Source organism: Protopterus annectens, chromosome 4.part0 (assembly GCF_019279795.1).
Source record: "Protopterus annectens isolate FY-2018-M chromosome 4.part0, PAN1.0, whole genome shotgun sequence".
Classification (NCBI taxonomy): Eukaryota; Metazoa; Chordata; order Ceratodontiformes; family Protopteridae; genus Protopterus; species Protopterus annectens.
The window spans coordinates 1,200,127,246-1,200,144,366 of NC_056733.1; the positions used below are offsets into that span (position 1 = coordinate 1,200,127,246).

The 17,121-nt window shown below is 40.7% G+C and overlaps 1 non-coding gene across 1 annotated transcript; it reads right to left on the minus strand.

Moving 5' to 3' along the window:
- Window positions 1-16,832: 16,832 nt before the first annotated feature.
- TRNAM-CAU lies at window positions 16,833-16,905 on the minus strand. The gene has a single exon. It is a non-coding gene; the product is annotated as a tRNA-Met (tRNA).
- Window positions 16,906-17,121: the final 216 nt, after the last annotated feature.

The following is a 17,121-nucleotide window of genomic DNA, read 5'->3' on the forward strand; positions in this document are numbered from 1 at the left end:
TCCATCTTTCACACTGTGACAGATTTTGACATCTGGACAGTGAGTATGGATGACTGCTGACATGGGTATTGCTGAGAAGCATTGCGGTTGACACTGCAGTTGTCAGAACATGGCCCTGTTAACCACAGTACTGCGCATAGGCCATCAAGACACAACCCTCCATGCCTACATGCTGACCACTTCCAGACAATATTGAACACACAACAACGTAACACACACCCCTGCATATTGTACGTATGCAACAATCTATCATGTAAATTGGGCCAGCTCGGGTAATCTGTGCTCCACTGATAGTACTCCTCACACATTCCACGTTACTGCATTTCTACATAGGATTGTTGGGGGGGCGGGGGCACACCTGACAACTTTAAACATTTGCTATGACTGTACTGGTATTTGAGGTACTCTGTTGGCTTCCATTTCATATTCTATTCTGACCTATCATGCAGAATGGAGGCATGTCAGTAGAGTACAGATGTTATGTTTTATTGATCTACATTTCATTTTCTGACTTCTTACCCTTCAGAACTAACATACAACTGCCAGACCTGTTGTAGTCTGTCTGTGTATGTCTGGAGGGGGGATGTTCACCATTGCCATCAATTGGAGGCCTTAGTCCAGCCTTTCTTTATGGTCATCTACACCTGTCTTGCTGGCTGAGGCTGGTGGTGGGTATGTGAGCCTCACTGATATGCATGTGTTTGTCCTATGGACACACACAGTTATTTGGGCCACCAATGTACTGCAATGGGACTTGTCACCTTGTCTAGTACTGCCTAGTATGTTGACACCAGTATTTGTTATGGATTTCATGCTGCCCATATAGGTGTCCTGTATCTGATCCATCCCATTCAGCCACCCGATTCCCTTGCATGGTCATGTCCATACCATATATACAACTATCATAACATACTACTCCATTCTGTAATTGATAGGAAGGGTGACTTACCTTGTGGCTGGGCTAGTGTTGATGGTGCTGGAGGGCTGACTATGTCAGATGCACATAGTACACTACCTATATATGGTGGTGTCATATTTGGCATCTGTTTTACTGTATGTGCGAGTCAGAGAGAGCTGTCATTCCCTGGTTCCCTACTGTGTCAGTCTATGTGCTATGTGTTGCCTCTTTGCCAAGACCTGGGCTTACTGCACATGCCTCCCTCTGCCTACAGGGACAGGCTCAGGATGTTCATCTTCTGAGTGCCTCTGTGTCTGTGCTGGCCTTGGCAATGGTAGGGATTTGTGTGTCCCTGCCACGTGCTGTTCCTGCTGCAGCTGTTTCCACAGAATCATATTGTGTAGCATGGCACATGCTATGAGCATTTATGTACATGTAGCTGGAGAGTACTGCAAGGCTCAACTGGGTATGTCCAGGCAGTGAAAATGTGACTTGAGCATCCCAAACCCATGCTCTATAATAATTCTAGTTTGTGAGAGTGCCTCATTATGTCGTTCTTGTTCAGGTGTGTGTGCATTTTGAGGGGTGTCATCAGCCGGGTCTATATTAGATCACGAACGCTGATTGATCGACCTTATTTTAGTGAATGTTCAAAATATCGAAGCAACAGAAACCTGAATTTTTTCCTAGGGAAAGAATTTGGTTGTCCGTTTCTGTTGCTTCGGTATTTTCAGTGCTGTGGTGGAAAGTTTTGGGTCAGATTCAGGTAAGTGTGCGATTGCGTGGATGTGAGTGTTAGGGTGGGTTAGGTGAGTTAGGGTTAGGGCTCGGGTTAGGTATGTGTGCGATTGTGTGGACATATGGGTTAGGGCGGGTTTAGGTGAGTTAGGGTTAGGTAGCAGGTGAGGTGAGTGTGCGATAGTGACGGACCTTAGGGTTAGGGTTGAGGTAAGTGGATAGTTAGTGGTGTGTACATACTTTAGTGTAGGGTTAGGTGTCAGATTTTAGGTGTATGTGTGTGGATTTCTGTTTGTTTGGTGTGCTTGTGTTGTGTGTATGTGTTTTGGATCAGTGATTTTTTTCCGATCTGACAGTTCGAGATTGTAAGCTTTCGCTTACATAAGGTCGATCAATCAGCGTTCGCTTTTATAAGCGTTCGCTGATCTAATATAGACCCCATCAGCCACGGCTCCAGTGCGTAGCTAGCATCCCCCACTAGGTGGCCATATGGGATGTCCCCACTGGCAAATGATGGGTACAGCTGTGTCATATGCCAGATGTGGGAGTTGTGATAGCTTCCAGGGCTGCCAGCACACACATTCAAGATAATGCCCTGAGCATCGCACACAACCTGGCAGTTGATGGAGGGGAAGTCCTTGCGGTTTATGAAGACCCTTCCCCGCTCGACGGGTGGTGCTTTGATGTGTATGTGCATGCAGTCTATAGCACCCACTACCTCAGGGTATTCTCCTATTTGATGGAAGAGACGCATATTGCTGGTCAATGCCTCATGGGTATTGAGGAAATATATGTGCTCACCGGCATGTGCTGACATGGCATCCAGGAACTGTTGGAGTACACTGGATGCTGATGCCTGTGAGATCTCTGTGATATCCCCATTTGGCCTTTGTAAGGTACCTGTGGCAGGTATTCTTAGATCACATACCTTGGTATCCACTGGGGTGGGGTCCCCTCTGTTGGTTCTGTGTGTGAGCCGGCACAGCTCAACAATTTGCTGTAGAATGTCCCTGTCCACCCTATAGTGCTAAACTATCTCCAGCTCTTGTAGCCCCTGGTAGGTTACCCTGGGTCTGTACACTCTTCTCATCCTCCTCACTGTGGGATGGTCATCAGCATTTACATCCTCACCACCCTCAGCCTCTTGCACATATTGATGTATGAGAGTGACAGCAGCCCCTAACATTTTGTTAGTTTTGTCAGGTAAAATTTCCCCACCTGTATACACAGGTGGTGTAGAGTTTGTGGGAAAAAACAGACTGAAAGGTATTTGCACAGTTTATAGTTGTGAGCTGGGATGCTCCCTTTGTCATTGGCTGATTTTGATACAATTCACCTGCCAGCTATGCTAGTTCTCCTTGATTGCCTTCCTACTACTGTTTCCCCTTCCCACTTCCTCCCTATTTAAGCACCGAGGCTCTCCGCGCATAGACGGTGCTCAAATATAAACAGTTCTGCTATTTCCTGTTTTTTTTTTTTTAGGCCTGCTGTGCACTGCACACACCCGTTTAGCTGATGTAAGCTTTTTTAAGCAGAAATTTCCCTGCCTGGACCTAAACACGCTCTGAATTTTATGGAATAAAACAATACAGCCTCAGACACACCTCCTTCCTTAGCTGTGCTTAGCTAAAGGCAAACACAGGCCACAGAGCTCCAATGAACTTACAGGAAGTATGACACACCCCCTTATGAAGGCATTCAGCTCTTATTCTTACACTGTTGTATTCCTGCACTTACACGGTTAGGTGCAAGCTGACACTTTGAGGAAATGTGTCATTCAGTATAACTCCCCTCATTTGCATTCCCCAGTGTATATAGCCTTAGTTACTGCACTTAGACGAACACTTTCCTCTTGACAACCAATGCTCCCTCATATTGTTTACATTCTGCATGCCATTGACTATAATGGCAAAATGCAGAATTATCTTAAAATTGACTTTTCTCTCTCTCTCTTTTTTTTTTTTTTCTATTTTTGGCACGCTCCTGTTTGCGTGCCACTGCCCTAAGCTTAAACATCCATGATCGGCCAAAAAAAATTGAATTTAAAAAAAATGAACATTTATTAATGCCAGTGGCCTTATATTTGGCCATTGACATGTGTTTGACTGTAATATGTGCTTTCCATGAGCTGTCCTGCCTCTGCTCAGAAGCAGAAATGTATTCATTTACTAACTGAATACGTTTCTGCTCTGACACTGTTCTTGCCCAGAGTCTGGCCAGCACGGGGATCACAAAATAACCTCATTTGCATGTTTTTACCAGCAAATGAGGTGATTTGCATCCTGCACGGCTTTCCGTGCAGGAACAGTGTAGGTCCGCTTGTGCACATGAATACAGCATTTTCCTGGATCGCTCGGTGGCCATTTTCCATGCAGAAGTTTCTACATTATTCCTGCATGGAAAACAGCCATTCCTGAATCCCTGGGAATAAGATTTTATGCTTCTCTATTTCTTGTCTCTATCATACAAAACATTATTTGGCATAATCACTTTCATCATGTTAATCACACTGTCACGGATGCCAATTTTTGGACTGAAGCTTTGTGTGTTATGGTTACAGGATTTTTAGAATGTAAGTATCCTAATTATAATTTAGAATAGGTGATACATGAGAGGTTTATTTTTTGAAAGAATAGTGCAAGTATTATATAAACTCATATCCTGTGTTACCTTTAATAGTGTTAATAGTGGCAAAGGTTAACTTCTCAAGTCTAATCTACAACATTGTGTATAACAATTCATGTTGGTTAGATTTGAGATGTACTAGATAGGTATTGACCTCAGCTATGTCTAATGTGTTCCTTTTAAAGAAATCATACTCTTGCAGATGTATTTAACATAAGAAAATAGCTGCTTTAAAGGTAGTAAGTTTATAGCATATGACACATATCCATTTCATCACTATTACATATGCCAACATGTTAGGAAAATATGTTTATTGTCTAGCCTATCATTCAAAAGTGTTATAAACTTTAGCAGTGAACATGTTGTTTTTAAGCTGTTGACTCTGTAGGCATTTTAAATTGCCAGGACAATATAATCATTTAGATAGTGCTTATGAAAACAATAAATTTATACTGGCTGTGATGGCATGAATGCTCCCATTAAATCCATACTTAAATGTAGTACATCTCTTATTTAATTGTATGGTTTATTTTATTAAGCTCACAATGTACTGGTAATTTTGAATAATATTTTAATGACAGAAGAAAAGAAATGACACACTAATTTAATCACCAATGTTTTAACAATGATAAAATCTCTATACTTCTTAAATGGAAGAAATCTGGACAAAACCAAAAATAAGGAAAGAACAAAGGCCCAAAATCAAGGATAGATTTCAAATATTCTCTTATAAGCCTGGAAAGTTTATAGAACAACAGAAATAATATATTCTGAAGGATATGAAGTCTGAAATATGTGCCATTATTCAGTGACTTTAATTTTCAATGATTTGCCAGAAAACCACAACATTTATGAAGACCAGACGAAAAATATTTGACTAAAATCTGGAGATTCTGCAAAAATTTGGACAGTTGAGAGGTATGTTTAATGCTTGGATTAATTTTCCAGTACTGACACTGCAGTGCAGCATTGGGGGGAGGGGGTGTTGCTGAACTCCTGAATTTGTTGTCCTTTGGCTGTGATATTAAATCAAGACCCCATATGCCTGAATTGGTGGTAGTACATCTGGTTGCAAAGGACTCAGTTACAGTTATTGAAAAGAGTAGGGAAGTTCCCACCTGACTCAGTCAATGTTCCTTTAGTCAGTATGAATATCACCTCAAGTCTCTGGCTTAGTGGAACTAATCTGATAATGAGATTCTAAATAAAATAAAATAAAGTGAAATAAAATAAAATAAATAAATACAAATTGTCTTTAGTGAAGAGAGGTTGTTTGGCTTGTATATATTGGCTGCATTTAGTAAAGTGAGATTGATTGGCTTATAGTTATGAGAACTCAGCTAAATGGTTATTTAAATCTTGAGAAAGTACTTCACGAGTCATTTCTACAGGAAACACATGGATTTTTCATTACGTTTATTTTTGTCTGTCTCGTGTGTAGTATATTTGCAGGTAATTTGAGTTTCTGCATAGTATATCATTCAAATAATTATGATGGCTTTATCTAAGGTATTACTTGAGGATTCTTTAATCCACCTTGTAGCAGCTCTTTACACTTCTGTAGTAAGTATCCCCAAGTCATTATATCAAGTGTGTGTAGTTCATTAACTGACCTGTACTTCACTTCAATCTCACACTTACATAGTTTAAGCAACAGTTCTGCTCCTCCTATCAAATGAGCCTAGCAAATGCTCAGCAAGCAATGTTGACATTTCTTGAGGTCAAATATATATGAACTTATAAAAATCTGTACTCATTCAAAATGCAATATAAACAAATGAAAAAAGAACAAAAATTACTATTCTTTCATGGAAAGCTGTCCCATCTTAATTAATTTTTTGTCTGGGGTCCCAGTATTTCAGGGAAAGGGCAATCATTGTCATGCATTGTAAGGGTTATCTCACTCCTTTAGGAACCTACAAGACTGGGCATTAACAAACACACAAGTATTAGCATTTAGGCTGCATGTGGTTAGTGATGCAGGAGCATGAGCTAATATAGCAATAACCCACGCCTGGGTGTGGGTAATGCTAAATTTACCCACGGTTGGCGTGGTTTGGTCCCGAGGGCGAAGCCCGAGGGACCAAACAAAGCCAACCGTGGGTAAATTTAGCATTACCCACACCCAGAAGTGGGTTATTGCTATTATACCATGACATTATTTAAGAAAAGAAACTATTACTTTTCTTAAATAATGGCATAGTATAATGCCTGTTTACTGCCCTTCCGCAGATGTCTGGCATCCGGCAGTTATGATGTACTGCGCCGCGCAGTACATCAGAGTTGTAAAAGCAACGGAGAAAGCAAGATCTCTGTTGCTTTTTTATGTTCGCTATGTTAAATGAGTTTAACATAGCGAGACAGTGTTAAAATAAGCAACGGACATCTCCGTTGCTTATTTTAAAACTGTCTCGCTATGTTAAACTCATTTAACATAGCAAAACACTAAAAAGCAACGGAGATCTTGCTTTCTCCGTTGCTTTAAACATATCTCGCTATGTTAAATGGGTTTAACATAGCGAGACAGTTTAAAATAAGCAACGGAGATCTCCGTTGCTTATTTTAAAGCTGTCTCGCTATGTTAAACCCATTTAACATAGCGAGACAGTGTTTTAAAAAACCGAGTTATACTAATGGAAAAAAGTCCAGGCGACCGGACCTTTTTCCATTAGTATAACTCGATTTACAATGGGCACACTGGCCAATCAGCGTGCACGTTTTGGGGGGATCATGGTATAATAACACTCCAGCCGCTATAGTCAAACATCCAATACAAAAGCTTGGCTAGTCCTAGCCATGGCACATAAGTCTTGAGTAACACGTTCTGAATATACAGCATTCATTATACAAAGACTTTCTCAACATGTTTTGCAAGGATTTTTGACCTATTTTTACCCAAGCTTCTTTAGCATACATATATTCAGAGAGTACCCCATTTCCATATACGAGTGTTAATAACTCTTTTTCAATTTGAATATTCTTTTTGTGCATCTGTAAATGCTCCTAACACTGTGCTTTTGTTTAATTTCACTTGGAAGTTCTTAGAAATATCCAGATTGGTTGCCTTCTCGCATACAGGTTGGTATTCATAGTTTGGGAGTTTGCAGCTATATAGTGGTTATTCACAAGGAGTGCCTCTACATGTATATGCAAATAAACACAGATTATTCAAGCTGATTAAGAAAAAGTGAAAACATTTTGAAAAACACCACTTAAGGCAAAAATCATAAAGTGACTAAGGTCAAGCATTAAGTAAGTATGAAGTGCTACTTGTAAGCTCTGGACTTTGTATAATTTTGTATGTATTTGGGTATTGTGGATGGATGGGGCTATACACAGTCATGCCTGAAATACTTAAGGCAAGCAGTGGACTGCTCAGCTTTTATTAACAATGTTTTTAAAAAAATAAAGACATTCAAAGTATTTTATATAGGACCAGTGTCATGTGAATACCCTATTGGCTGCATAGCTCAAGGAATGATGTTGCTTCTTAAAATGCAATTGTGTTTAGGTTTCAGTATTTTTCAACATGCCTCTTTAGAAGGAATAATTCAAAATGGCATGATTTATTTCAAGATTTATTTAATACCCAAAATCAAAACTAGTTGAATATTGTATAAATGTTTTTCAAATGAAGCTATGAAATACAAAGTCAGTATCCTGCAATAAAACTGAAACACTGATAAGAATGTAAAGAACATGAATGTGGTAAACGTCTACAACATATAGCTACTGGGTCTATATTAGTTCGCCGGACGTTATTTTTAGTGAAAATCACGTCTGCAATTCGCTGAATTTTCTAAGGGCAAATGAAACAATTGACCCACAGCATAACAGAACTCACAACTAAGTAAATAAAACCTACCCAAGTGAGGGGCTTTGTACACCCCCCCAAGTATATATACCAACTCCAAGATTGCACTACAGTGGGGAAAAGGGCAATGTTGTTTAGCTGGCCAATTACATCATTGCCCTTGGAAAATTCAGTGAATCGTGAAAGTGATTTTCGCTGAATATGTGTCGACGAAGAGGTGTTCGCTGAAAATAACTTTCAGTGAACTAATATGGAACCTAGCTACTACCACCAAATCCAAATTGTTCAAACTAAACTCCTAGGAATGCATGCGTTCTTCTGTGTCACAACTGAATAACTTCATATTAGAATAAGAATGTATGAAAAGCATACTGCCAGTTCTTTCCTGCACAGTTACTTTGAAAACTTCTGATGCTGATCTATTCTTCAAAAATGTCTGTTTTTAAGTATTTTGAGGAGGAGTCAATACCTAAGATTAACATGCATGATGTCACTATAGCTCAGGAGTAGGATAAAATTAAAATGGAATTTAAAAATAGAGTGGAAATAAACAAAAGGGAGATATGGTTAAGAAGTAACAAGAATTATTTAGAGGAACAGACAAATACTAAAGTGGTGCAAAATAGGTGGAATCTCATAGAATAAGAAGAGGAGCAACTACAGAATGCTTAACAGAAAATAAGGGAATACTTTGATAATATGCATAAGTTTAGAAAGACTGATGTTGACATTGTGATCTGTAGTAAGAGTAGGGAACAGGTGGAGGAGACCCTGGGGAGGTGGAGATATGCTCTAGAGAGGAGGAATGAAGGCCAGCAGGACTAAGACAGAATATATGTGTGTGAATGAAAGGGAGGATAGAAGAATGGTGAAGATGCAAGGAGTATAGGTGGTGAAGATGGATGGGTTTAAATACTTGGGATCAACAGTTCAGAGTAATGGTGAGTGTGGAAGAGAGGTGAAGAAGAGAGTACAGGCAGGATGGAGTGGGTGGAGAAGAGTGTCAGGAGTGATTGGTGACAGACGAGTACCAATAAGAGTGAAAGGGAAGGTCTACAAGAGGGTAGTGAGACCAGCTATGTTATATGGGTTGGCGACAGTGGCACTGACAAAAAGGCAGGAGTCAGAGCTTGACGTGGCAGAGTTCATAGGTTCATAGGTTCATAGCTAGGTACTAGGCTATCCGTCCAAGGGCATTTATAAGCCTAGCCAGAATGTGTTGGCTTTCGTCTCCCTTTTAAATTAGTTTCCTGGGCCTCTGTCTAGCAGGGCCACTGAAGTGATCCCAGGGGTAAACTTATGATTTCCCATCCACTTGTCAAGATTTCTCTTGAAGAGAGTCAGCGAGGGGCTCTGCCTAACATAAACTGGGATTCTATTCCAGAGCAAGGGAAGTCTCTGGGACTGGAATCTATCCCTCCAGCATGTCCTGTTTATTGTTGTGCTGAGGTTTAATTCACTGGAGCGTGTGGCTCTAAGAGATTTGGTTTTCTTGAGGTAGAGCATGTCCATTAATTCTGGGTTGGACATGGTCTTATACATCAGACAGAGATCACCTCTGAGCAGGCGGTAAGCAACCATGTAGAGCTGAAGTTTCTTTAGTCGAGCTACATAGGGCATTTCTTTGAGGCACATGATCCTCTTGGTGAGGTACATATGTGGTCTTTTCAGCTGTTGCAGGTGTCGAGTAAGGTATATTCCAAGTGGGGCATTGTGCTCTATTATGGGCCTAATGAGTGATGAGTAGAGGGGCACAATGACCTCTCTTGATCTAGAGGTGAACCCTTTTGTGATTAGGTGGGCTACATAGACGGAATTTCTAACCACTTTGGCTATGTGATTATCAAATGAGAGGTTGCTATCTACCTGGGTCCCCAGGTCCCTAATTACATTTTCCATACTTAGTGGATTACCACCTATGTGGTAATTCGTGGGAACTTTGTTTTTCCCAACGGGGATGACTATGCATTTTTTGGCATTCAGCTTGTGGCCATGGTTTTGACACCAGGTATCTGTCTCTGTAAGACCCTTCTGGAGGATGTCTGTGTCAGCCGGAGAGTCGATTATAGCCTCCAGTTTGCAGTCATCTGCGAACTTGGTCAGCTGTAGTCCTCCAGTGCTTGCCTGTACCTCAGAGAAGTATATACCAAACAGGATGGGTCCCAGGACCAAGCCCTGTGGGATGCTACTTGTAACTGGTTTAGAGTCGGACATGGCTCCCACAACTCTGACAATGTGTGTTCTATCTGTGAGCCAGCTGGCCGCCCATCTCGTGACATAGGGGTTAATGTTCAAGCTGGTGAGCTTATCTATGATGTCAGAGTGGGGAATGGTGTTGAAGGCCTTAGCGAGGTCTAGGTAGGCTGTGTGGACTACCTTTCCTTCATCTATGGCCTTGGTAACTGTTTCAAATAAGTCAACTAGGTTTAGGAGGCAGGATCTGCCTTTAACAAAGCCAAATTGGGTAGGGTCCAGTGTCTGGAGGTTCTCAATGTCTCTGTTTATGAGTTCCATGATGATTCCCTCCATAGCTTTGCAGACCAGGCTAGTCAGGCTTATAGGGCGATAGTTCCCAGGTTCTGTTGTGGCACCACCTTTCTGGAGCAGGATGACTGTTGCTGTATGCCATTCTTTGGGTACATAGCCTGTGGTAAGGCTGAGTCTAAACAGTGAATTTAGGTGAGGGTTTAGTTCCTTTTGGAGCTTGTGTAAGATGCAGCCTGGGCCACCATCCGGTCCCATCGATGCTGTGTTCTTAGCTTTGGAGAGGGCTGTTTTTACCTACGTGTCCATGATGTCTGGGGCTCTGCATTCTTCTTGGATGGACACGGACCCTTTTGGGGGTGAGGGGGGGTGAAGTTTGCACTGAACTTGTCATCCAGGATGTTGGCAATGTCAGTTGGTTCAGAGTAGTTTTTGCCATTTTGCACTAGCTCAGAGCATATCTGAGAGTTGCCACCTAGATTTTTGACATAGCTAAAAAAGACTCTGTGGTTATCTTTAGTGTCCTTTGCAATTTTTCTTTCGAAACTGGCCTTGGATGATTTTATGAGGGATCATAGTTTCTTGCTAAAATTGATCAGTGATGCCTTTCCTTTTTGGGATTTTGCTCTATTATGTGGTAGTTTCCTCCTTCTGTTGTATAGCTTATTTATGACCAGGGACCACCAGACTGGTTTCCTCTATTTGAAGGAGTGAGTCTTGGTTTTACTTGGGATGGCTCATTCCATGTATCCCCGTAGATGCTCGTAGAATGCACTTGTAAAGGATTCTGCAGTTTGGGTAGCATTATCCTTTAGCAAGGGGGCTTTGAAACTCTCCACCTCAGTCTTGAGAAGTGTGAAGTTGGCTTTTGAAATGTTTTTCACAGTGGTTTCCTTGACTGGGGGTGGGGTTGGGATGTGGTTGTCCAGTGTGATTAGTTTATGATCTGATCTTACCAGCGAGGGGTTTACCTCTGGTGTGGAGCACTGATCCCCCATGATGGTGTTGTCACCTCTTGTGGGAGTGGTAACCAGCTATTCCAGGACATTTGAGTTTATAAACTCTAGGAAGCGTTAGGCAAAGGAGTTTGTACTTGAGTAGTTATCCAAGTCAATGTTTGGTAGTTGAAATCTCCCAATATCATGGTGTTAGGTAGGACCTTTATATTTTCCAATGTTGTCAGGATTGCTGAGTGGGGGCCCTGAGACAAGGTAAGTGACCTGTAGCAGGCTACTATCTGAAAAGCAGCTTTGCCCACTGTTAGTTACACATGGATGGTCTCCGAGGCCTCGTGTTGTGCTACTAACCTGGAGGTGTGGGTATCCTTTATGAAAATGGATACACCCCCTCCCTTTTTATTTCAGTCTGGGTTCTGGGGCCGAAAGTTATGGTATGAGTTGTAGCCTGGTAGTGCTGGGGTGCTCTCTGGACCTTTGAATCAGGTTCCTGTTACTGCACAGATATCAATTTGCTCCATGCTAAGGAGCATTTGACAGAGTAATCCAGGATTTTATGAGTAGATCAAAATGGAAGCATTTGCATTCCCTGAGAAAATTATAAGGTTGATTAGGAGGATATAAGAGGGTTCGGAGCTGAAAATGAAAGTGGGTGGGGTCCTCTCTGGTAGTCTTTGCTTGAGCAGAGTAATCAGGCAGAGGTGTCCTCTCTACCCTTTGTTATTTGTATTATATTTAGAACCATTGGCAAAGAAAATAAGGGACTCAGAAATTCAAGAATATAATAGGCATGGTAGTCAAGAAAAGCTGGCTCTCTTTGCAGATGACATTATTTTATACCTGACAAAACCAGAAAGGGACATTATAGTGCTGTGGAACATATTGAGACAGTTTCAAACCTGTTCGGGATACTAAATTAATGAATCAAAAGCAAAAGCCATAGTGGTAAATTATGTACCGTAATACAAATTGGTTCATCAATATCCATATTTATGGGGACATGATAAAATTAAGTATTTAGGAGTATAAATTATAAACAATACTGGTGTGACAGCTAAGGATATGTGGGAAGAGACTAAACAAAAGATAATACAAAAACTGAAAAAATGGAAGCTCTGTTATATGGATATTAAATAGCAAGATACAAGCACTTAAAATGTTTTTAGTCCTTTTAATTTTATACACTGGTCAGGCATATTTTTATCAACCACAGGAGAAGCTGTGGATAGCAATTAATAAAGAGCTGAGGGATTTTATTTGGGAGGGGAAGATGGCAAGAGTCAAGTGGGATAAGCTTATTCTTCCAATAGAACAGGGTTGATTGGGATCGGGATTACCCAAGCTGAAGGTGTATTTCAGAGCAACACACCTAAGGCTCCTATACATAGCACCTACAGAAAACTATAATTCAAAGTGGAAAGAAATGATGGTGAAACAAAGGGAAGCTCAATTAACTAGGATTTTGGATGCAGACCTTAATGGAGAACAATAATAATCATACAGAATATTATATTCATAAAGTAGCAGAAAGTTTTATAAGAACTAAGCCAACATGGGAATGGAGAAAAGAGATTCTGCTGATAGGGATAACTGCAATTATGGATACAGACAATAGGCAAGAGGGGGAATATATTAAAGAAAACTGGCAAAGGAACCAAGGTACTAGGAACAAATAATTGGAGAGGGAAAAAGTAACAGAATGGGAAGATGACAAGAACTTATTTGTACTGCATGCTGAAGCTTGCCTTCCATATCAAGGATTGATATCAGAGTACAGGCAAAGAGGAAAAACAGGGGGTCCTAAATGAAAGACCAGCACTGGTAGAGTTTTTAGTAGAATCTGGAACTGATGTTGCCATTATGAAAGGGATAATAAGAGCATATAAAATATTGCATGATAACTATAAGAATCAATCAGTGGAGGTTAGGAAGGACTGGGTAGAGATGGTAGCTAAGCAATTCACAAGGAAACAATGGGGGAATACATGTATGTCTCCCAAATTTGCAACAAAATCTAAGATTTTAGATCTTTGCCTGTAAGTGCTTGCATATGTATTTTTATACCCCAAGTAGACTTCAAAGAATTTTTCCTCAGGTAGACAGAAAATGTTGGAGGTATGATGGGGCAGAAAGAGGTAACTGGGAACATATTTTTTGGGAGTGTAATGAGTTGGTAGACTTTAAAGATTCCCTGTAGACTGATCTGTCGGAGATGCTGGGTGAGCACGTTGGAGTGACTAGGGTAATGATTTTTTTTTTGAGCTATGATACAAACTAGGAATTGTCTAGATAGTAAGGCCTTGCTGAGTCTTATTATGATGGCTGCCAAAAAAGCAATTATTAGAAAATGGAAGTCAAAGTCTGAACTAACTGTACTAGAAGTAGTGAAGACAGTAATAGAGTTAAAACAACTGGAACTGGAATCTTTAGAAAAGGGTAGGAGCAAATTACATAGGAAAAAAATGGGATCTGTGGGATCAATAAATGCAGAGGTGGAAAGAGGCAGGATTTTAATGAGCTACTAATGGTTGCCTAACAATGACTGGATATGTTAAAAGTGATGTATAATATTTGCAGCTGCAGTTGTGTCAGCACGGTTGGGAATGTATACTATTTGCAATTGCAATTGTGTGACTATGGTTTATTGTCATTTATACAAATATAACATGGCCTATGTCATGCATGATAATTTAATATAGATGCTTCTTGTTTAAAAAAAAACATGTATGATGTGGCAATAGATGAATGAACAATATGATCAATCACTGCTTCTAACCATATCAGTTATAGCCCCTCTCTCTCTTCCTACATTTTCTTTATTTTTCTGAAGCTAAGGCACATATTTATAATACTCACCCTCATCAATTTTAGCCAACTTCTTTGGAAGACAGTGGCTTAAGACAGGCAGCTGATTGTGAAAGAGATGGTGGTATGTTGGTATCAGAGGAAGTACATTCTGTACACAGCCTAACAATCTGAGAAGGAAAACTGTATAGTATATTTTATGTATAGTAACACTTTTTGACAGCCCAAAACAAAGAACTTTCTCCAGTATTATTGCTCCACTGTCTCAGACCACAGGAGCTTCATTGGTATTTAATCCTTCCAACTGGGTCCTGCTGATTGATTTTAGCAATCCACTGTATCCCTTCCTTAAGTTTATCTCCCATTTGCCCCATTCACTTGTGAAACCACTTTCATTTCTGAGACAGTATTTTATTTTTCCTGAGCTGCAATCTTGCATTTTGGGCTTACTTTTTCTTATTCTTTTGGTGGTCTTTGTGAAGGATCTATTATGGACTTAGCAATTTAAAGTCTATAGAAACCTGCTTAACTTTAGACCATTGGTTAAACAATCAAGTGTTTTTTTTTTTTATGTTTTATACCATTATTAATCATGATAGCTTGATATTTATTTGATTTTACTCTACATTTGTTAACCGGGAAAGTCCGATTTGGAACAAAGCCAATTTTCAGCAGAGGCCCAGGGAGAAAGGCTCCAGATGCATGTTTTTGTAATGTGGAAGGAAACTGGAGCTCCCAGAGGAAATCCACACTAATGCAGGGAGGACATGCAGACTCTGCACAGAAGGCACCTCAGCCAAGAATCGAACCGGAGAACCTCTTGCTGTGAGGCAATAATGCTACTGCTGCACCACTACCCCACTTGACAAGTAGAGGGGTAATTAAGATAATTAATTTAAATGACAAACTAAAGACACAAATAAAATAGTGAACATATTTTGTATTAGCTGAATGGAAGCATATTCTTATGCTCCAAGGTCACTTACTGCTTATTTTCTGTGACTTCACCTTTCTGCTCTGACTAACCTGCTCCATTCGCCCTTGCTATGCTTGGGCTCACTCTGCTCCCTTACCCTACCCCCAGCTCCTACTCACCACTGCACAGACTAAACTTATGCATCCACAGCCACACGCATCTAGGCAACTTGCCAATTAATTCAAATATCTAATTATCATATACCTAAACTCCCTCCTCAGCTTCAATTAGCCTTTTATCACACTCTCACACTCATTCAGCCATGTTTTTCTACACCTACCAGTCCTGATAACTCATTCTTTCCTAACCCACCTAACCTCCCTTCTCAGTCGCATGCATACAAACCACATCCCCCAACTGAGAAAATCAACGTTTTAACTACTCAGTCTATCAACACAAACAGAACTGTAACACATCCCTCCATATCTCCATCACTCTATCTCACCTCCTTTATTCATTACATCAAAGTTAAACGCCAAACTCTGCAAACTTTAAAACAAAAATAGACTTCTGAAAAACCTCTATACCCCATACCCCTGAACATACACTCCACATCCTATTAAACTAACATGATATGGTGACATACACCCCAATCCAGGGCCATCCACTTCCAAATGAACCACTAACCCAAAATCAAATACACCTCTCTGAACTCCTAAAACATCTTCATTGCAATTTCCCCCCAACATCAGAAGCATTTGTAATACATATATAGCCCAAAAGTAACCTGACATATAACTTATTTCAGAAACTTGGTGAAAGCTCCATGTTAAAAACAAGGGAAAACTACCCCCCATTTACAACATATACTGCACCTGGTCAGCCTCAGCACATCTCTGCACACCCCACCACCACTCCCCCTTCTCCACCAGCCTTCAATTTGTTCTCCTGCCTACTTACCTTACGACTGCCTACTCTCTGATAACTATTTCCTATTTCTGTCCAGTCTCTCACTGTTATAACCCCCATACCGCACCTTACTCGCCTGTTCCTCCCTCTGTCTACTCTCACCCAGAAACACCCATCTCCACTATCCCTCCACTTACCTTCTTAGCCTTGTTCTCTGTGAACTGCCTGCCTTATTCCATAGATCTAAGCACAAAAACAAATAAAACAGAATAACAGGAAAAAGTGCCTACAAACTATAAGGTTTGTCCATCCTGTTTTGTCTACTTGCAATCCTTCCCACTGATTGTTTTATTTGTAGAAACACAGCACCTCCAAGACGGTGCTACGTCAACTACTGGTGCTACTAGGAATCTGTTTTCTCAGTACTTGAGACACTATGTCAACACCCCCCCCCCCCCCACCATGATGCATTGCGTCTGGTAAAAGCCACACTTAGGTTCATAGGTTTATCATAGGTTTATACTAGGCTATCTGCCCTAGGGCATTTATAAGCCTAGCCCAAAGTTTTGTGGCTTACGCCACCCCTTATGTTAAAAAATACTGTGCCCATTAGTTTGTTGTGCCTCTGTCCAGCAGTGACACAGAGATGATATAGGTTCATAGGTTTATACTAGGAAAATTTGAAATCGCCCTGTGTGAGGATCGAACTCACGACCTTCAGATTATGAGACTGACGTGCTACCTACTGCGCTAACAAGGCTTGGGCATCTGCGCCATTTTTTTCTAGTCGCCAAGTCCCTAAATGCGGCGGTGTGCAAAAGCTGACCAGATAGGCTCTCACTTTTGGGGAATAGGATTTGTAACAAAGCTGTATGTTATTCTGTTACTTGGATATATCAGTAGAGTTGCCTTTATATCTGAATGGTTTTGCAATTTGTTTGACTGAATCACGCAGTTGCTGAAATGGGAACTTGAA